This window comes from Monomorium pharaonis, chromosome 1 (genome assembly GCF_013373865.1).
Source record: "Monomorium pharaonis isolate MP-MQ-018 chromosome 1, ASM1337386v2, whole genome shotgun sequence".
NCBI lineage: Eukaryota > Metazoa > Arthropoda > Insecta > Hymenoptera > Formicidae > Monomorium > Monomorium pharaonis.
Window position 1 is genome coordinate 28,992,522 of NC_050467.1, and position 6,037 is coordinate 28,998,558.

Consider the following 6,037-nt stretch of genomic DNA (forward strand, 5'->3'; position numbering starts at 1 on the left):
AAAGATAGAATGCAACAAGTTCAATTTAATGATAGATGGTCTAAGATACTGACTACGGAACACGGAGTGCCACAGGGTTCGGTATTGGGCCCATTGTTGTTTATAATATATATGAATGATATTGTTAACGTTTGCTCGGATGTGTGTAATATAAAAATGTTTGCGGACGATACGTTAATATATGTAACAGGTGAGAGTAGTGCGGAGATAGAGAGGAAATTGAATATTGCATTTAACGTAGTGGAGGAATGGATGAATATTAATAAACTGAAGATGAATGCGGGGAAAACAAAATATATGTTAGTTAAAGGTATAAGAAAAGAATTGAGAGGCAATACTATTGTGAGATGTTTGGATGGAAATGAGATTGAGCGCGTAGAAATAATAAAGTACTTGGGCATAATTATTGATGATAGACTTAGATTCAGCGATTACTGTGATTACATGCTAAAGAAAATAGGGAAGAAAATAAGTTTTTTAAATAGAATAGGGAACTTTATCTCGGCTTACACTAGATGTACGATATACAAGACAATTATAGCACCTCACTTTGAGTATTGTGCGACGCTACTAATAGATATGGGAGATACACAGTTAAGTAGGCTCCAAATAGCGCAAAATAGAGCTATGAGAGTCATATTGCAATGTGACAAACGTACCAAAGTTAAATGTATGCACCAAGCGTTGCAATTTATGACCATAAGACAAAGGCTGTATTACAATATGTGCATATTTATTTTTAAGATCTTAAATAATATGATGCCGGAGCAATTTAGTAATAGACTTAGAATAGTAGAGGGAGAACGCGAAACTAGGCAGATAGGGGATATTGTTATTGAATTTCGAAAAACAAGAAGCACGCAAAAAAGTTTATTTTATGAAGGTGTGTTAATGTACAACGCATTACCACACGAAGTTAAACATTGTAATCGTTTAGAAATGTTTAAACGAATGCTAGAAGAGTTTGTTTTTAATGATGTAGCATAAAATTGTATATATATGTATTGAAAATAGCTGAAAAAGCTAATAAAAGATCAATCAATCAATCAATCAATCTTTCTCTCTCGAAACGTGAGTATGAGCGGACGTGTTTTGTTGTTGCTCCGTAAATTGTTTCAATTTTCTGCCGCTTTCTGCCCCTTGGGGCCTGTTTTATTGCAGATTATTTGTCAAGGGCTATCTTACTTGACGCCTCTCCGCTGTGGTGAGTGCTTAAGTGCATATTTGCTGTGATTCAGAGCATTTCTGTGTTTTTTGGATGAATGCTCCGGATCTCTTATTTTGGTAACGGCTAACTCTTGCTCCTGCCAACAAGTTCAAAGACCGCGTGCGGTGGATGTTTATCTTCTCTGTCAAGAATAACTTGGCTTCAAAAACGAGATAAGTACATCTGATTTTACTGGCTTGAAAACTTAATTGCAATTATTGCAATTTCTTTGGTATTGGAATAATCGGCAAGAGTTATCGTGAGCCCTATCTCACTGGCGGTGCGCATGCGTGCTCCCGCCTGAGGCGGGCTGCTTGGAGCGGCTAGTAAAATTAGCAAGAAGGATTCTGCGTTATCGGCGGACGATGTGGTGGTACAGGAAAGTGGAGGTGGAAGGAGAGATGCTCTAAAAGAAAATACTTTGCTGGATTCAAGGAACGGATTAGACATTTCTATTGAAGCGGTCGGCAAGAGTGAGCAAGCTCAAAGCATCTGTTAATAGGCAACGTGATTTGCTGGTCAGACTACTCTTGACTAGCAAAGAATCATCTGAAAGAAAGAGTCAAATCGAAACTGCTTTTCGAGTCTGCAGGGATGCCTTCTCAGAAGTTTCCACTGTGTTGATAAACCTTCTTGAGAGGGAAAACATCAACACAGACGCTGTTATTAAAGACATAAAAAATGTAATAGTAGGTATGGTGTCGGATATTAAATCGCAATGTGATCTCAACGCGACCACTATAAGTTCAATGACGAGTAATACAAAAATGTATGCGAACGTTACAGGCAATGTTAAATTGAAATCTGTGATTCAAATGTCGAAAGGTAATGAAGTAGAGATTCTCAATACTACTAGTTTTTTTGTGGTACCGGACGAACAAAATTTGGATAGATTTAAATCCTCCAAGGATACAAAAGAGGCACTATTTAAAGCGGCACAATGCGCTCTTAAAATAAATAAAATTGCATTTGCACCTAACAATGCCATTAGAATAGACACGGATAAGCCTAATATGGATAAAATTAAAAATCATCCGGATTTTATTAAAGCTGGTCTTAAAATCACAGAGAGTATAAGACTCAATCCACGATTGATAGTACATGGAGTGTCCACAGATATGACTGCTGATAATATTAGAGATGAGTTAATTGCACAAAATTTAGATAAAGTTTGTAGAGATGATGTCAAGATAAAATATATTTTTCCTAGCAAAAATACTAAAAAGTCTACCAGTTGCATTCTGGAGGTCACTCCTGTCATATGCAATAAACTATTAAGTAATGATCGAATCTATATCGGGTATTCGGCGTGTATGTTTGCGAATTATATCAGGGTATTACAATGTTATAATTGTTTAAATTTTGGACATATTGCAAAAATTGTAAGGCTAAACAATTGTGCGGGCATTGTTCTGGGGAGCATGCTATAAAAGATTGTAATAATAGAAGCGATCCACCAAAATGTCATAACTGTTTGCATACTCGCGGATCTACTAATGTCGATACTGCACACACTGCACTTGATATGAAATGTCCTATCATCAGCAAGAAAATCAAGGACAGAATTGCGTTTATTAACTATGGTTGAATCAAGTATAATATATGAGGACCTGAGGATTTGTCATGTAAACTGTCAGTCTCTAATGGCACACATTGATGAGTTTCAAATCTTTTTTGGTGATGCAAAATATCATGTCATCTGTTTATCGGAGACATGGCTAAAGCCATGGATAGGTGATGCTATGATTAGCTTACCCGGTTATAAATTATTTAGATTAGATAGAGTGGGCAAGCAGGGTGGGGGGGTTGCGTTTTATTTACGTGACAATCTAAGTGCTTCAGTTATAGCTCATTCTGCTGAGGTCTATTGTGGTAGACCTGGGTATATTGTTGCGGAAATTACTGCGGGTAATGCATCTAAACTACTTGCAGTTGTATATAGGCCACCGAATATAAGTTATCTGAGTGACTTCGAGCAGCTATTTTTGGATCTGCAGGTTAAATAGACATTCGATTGTCTTCGGAGATTTTAATGCTGATATGAACATTGTATCTTCCTATGATAGTTCACACATTAGAAATTTCGTTGCGTCATTCAGCATGTACCTGGTGCCCTTTCAATCTATGCACCACCTGAAAAACTTTGACACTTTCATAGATCTATGTATTGTCGATGATGCTTCTAAATTGATTGAATTCGGGCAGCATGGGGCTGCATTCCTATCCACTCATGACCTTATTTATATCAAATACAAAATTGATATTCAAAGACGTTGTCGACGAATCATAAATTGCAGAGATTATAGAAATTTTAATGGTGACAGTTTCTTAAGTAAAATTCAAGGCTTAGATTGGTCGCAAATTTTAAATTACAATTGTATCAATATGAAAGTGGAATGTTTAAATACTTTGCTGCTTGATTGTTATAATAAACATGCACCACTGAAATAAGTATATCATAGGAACCTGCCAGCCCCATGGCTCACACAGGCAATAAAAAATGACATAAAACAAAGAAATTTAGCTAGACGTATATGGCGTAGAAGACGTGACGGGGCTAGCTATAGAACATATAAAATACAGCGAAACAGGGTACAGATTTCTGTCAGGGTAGTAAAGACTAATTATTATAGATCAGTTCTTAGTCATACTGAGAATCCTAAGGTGATCTGGAATCATCTGCGGCATCTTGGTCTAAAGTCCAAGGACACTCGTCCTATAAGTCTTTCATTGGATGACCTCAATAGCTTCTTTGTTAACCAGTCTGAAAGCTTGAAACATACTGTTACTGATCACGTCCAGCTGGACAACAGTTGTAATGATAACAATTTTTATTGGAGTTATTGTACACCGCTAGATGTTGGTAGGGTCTTAGCCAAGATTAACTCTAGTGTTGCTGGATCTGATGGAATTTCATTGAAACTATTAAAAATGGTATTGCCGTATCTGTTACCGATGATAGAGCATATATATAACTTCTCATTTACCCATGGAGTGTTTCCGAATCTGTGGAGGTATGCTCGTGTATGTCCGGTACCAAAAACAAGAAACCCGACAACTGTTGAGCAATACAGACCAATATCTATTTTACCGGTTCTATCCAAGGGAATTGAAAGATTGGCTTACGAGCAGATTACTGCTTTCTTGGAAAAGCATCAGTTATCTGATCCTTGTCAGGCTGCATATAGAAAGGATCATTCAACACAGACATGCCTCATTCGTATGCTTGATGAGGTAAGATATGCAGCAGATCGTAGGATGGTGACGATCAACGGCGCGGATCCGTCGATGTGCGTTTGCTGCCACGGCTGATTATAATGGTCGTTGCAGCGACGATATTGCGGACCTTCGAAATCAGCCTTTATATTTTCCGGAAGCTTGTCCCACACGTGTTCGATACAGTTGCCGCACTCGCGTAACAGAACGATATTTGATACGAATTGCAATTGCTCAGCACTCAAACTTAGGGTAAAGGCACCGATTAGGGGATACCACTTCTATTTTCTTAATTATTACCAAAATATATGCAATTAGGAAAAAATATATATACTGTTTTTAATCGTCATTTCATGTAGTTTTAGGAATCCCACTTTAATAATTCATATCTCGTTCGAATTTTAATGTACATAAGTTTGTTTGAAGTAAGTCAGTTTTTGGATCAAAATCAAAAGGTCATCAAAAGTCTCCTAATAAGAGATACTGGCTGATCCTAATATGAGATACTGTCTCATATTAGGTAAACTTAGTTCCATTTTTATTAATATCAAAAATAAAAGATATATAGATAAAATTAAATGTTTTTATTATTACCGATCTTAATTTTACAGTGTTATAGGTGTCTTCTCGAAATGAAAAAATATAGCTTTAATTGTAATATTTATTAGACTTAGGTATTTATAAACGCTTGCATCAAAATGTCAAAAAATATAAAGGAAGGTACTTATACCTTAAATCAAACAAAAAAAAACTATCCTTAGAAAAGAAGAATAAAATAAAATACATCCTTATATATTACGAAACCTTCAGTATCTCTTATTAGGAGCTTACCATTTGACCGAGATTCAACAAAAAACATTTTGTTTTATAAAACACTACAATGTGCACTAACATCATAAAATATACTATATTAGCGACGAATTTATTAATATTTTACAACATTCAAAACAAATTTTATAACATTTAACGTACCTTGAATCTAGTGCGGGAGAAATATGTGTTTTTGCTTTTGCAACAAATCAGTCTGTCCTCGCCTGTTTGCTATTGCTGACCGGCGCAAAGTGATACACGATTGGACCTGTTCATCTGAGGAAGTAAGCGACGCAAGCGCCACACATTTCAAGTGCACCGTTTTGTTAATCGACGCTATCTCATATTAGGGATATTATCTCATAATCGGCACCTTTACCCTATAATATCAGAAGGATATGAAAGTATGAGATACATGTTTGCTATTGAGTTTGATGTACGATTTTGCACGCCTATAAATAGTCCCGCAAAGCTTGTGTTGCCTAGTAATTTTTTATTACTTGCTATAAAAAAACAGTGCAAGTATCATTATGAAATAAATAGTTTTCAAGCCTCGAGTGAATCGTCAAATGGCGATAGTTTACTCGAGCATCGATGATAAGCTCAAGTGGCATCTCCACAGCGTGGGGGTAAGTACCAAAATCATAAACAGTACCATCGAAGTCAGACTGACTGCACCGTCAGTTTGAGTTTCAACTCCGAAGACTTCGTTTCCACGAAAAGAAATGACATCGTTTGGTCGAAGTAAAACTGTGCGAATAGTGAGTATTTCTTATATTATTTATTCTTATGTTATTTTATATT